A 332-nucleotide genomic window follows, 5' to 3' on the forward strand; every position below is an offset into this window, starting at 1 on the left:
ATCCATCCATCCATCCATCCATCCATTGTTCTGTCGTTCTATCTATCTATCAGTCAACTATTTATCTATCCATCCATCCATCCATTGTTCTGTTGTTCTATCTATCCATCCATCCATCCATCCTTCCATCCATCCATCGTTCTGTCGTTCTATCTATCTATCTATCTATCTATCAGTCAACAATCTATCTATCTATCTATCTATCTATCGTTCTGTCGTTCTATCTATCAGTCAACTATCGATCTATCTATCTATCTATCTATCTATCTCTGTCTGTCTGTCTGTCTGTCTGTCTGTCACCTATCTATCCATCCATCCATCCATCCATCCAT

At 38.6% G+C, this 332-nt stretch overlaps 1 protein-coding gene across 1 annotated transcript in view; it reads left to right on the forward strand.

The window, feature by feature from the left end:
- LOC107743307 (solute carrier family 35 member F1-like) overlaps positions 1 to 332 on the forward strand; it is an 83,199-nt gene that overhangs the window by 56,132 nt on the left and 26,735 nt on the right. The gene's annotated exons all lie outside the window — the stretch shown is intronic.

This window comes from Sinocyclocheilus rhinocerous, unplaced genomic scaffold (genome assembly GCF_001515625.1).
Source record: "Sinocyclocheilus rhinocerous isolate Xijiao unplaced genomic scaffold, SAMN03320098_v1.1 scaffold827, whole genome shotgun sequence".
NCBI lineage: Eukaryota > Metazoa > Chordata > Actinopteri > Cypriniformes > Cyprinidae > Sinocyclocheilus > Sinocyclocheilus rhinocerous.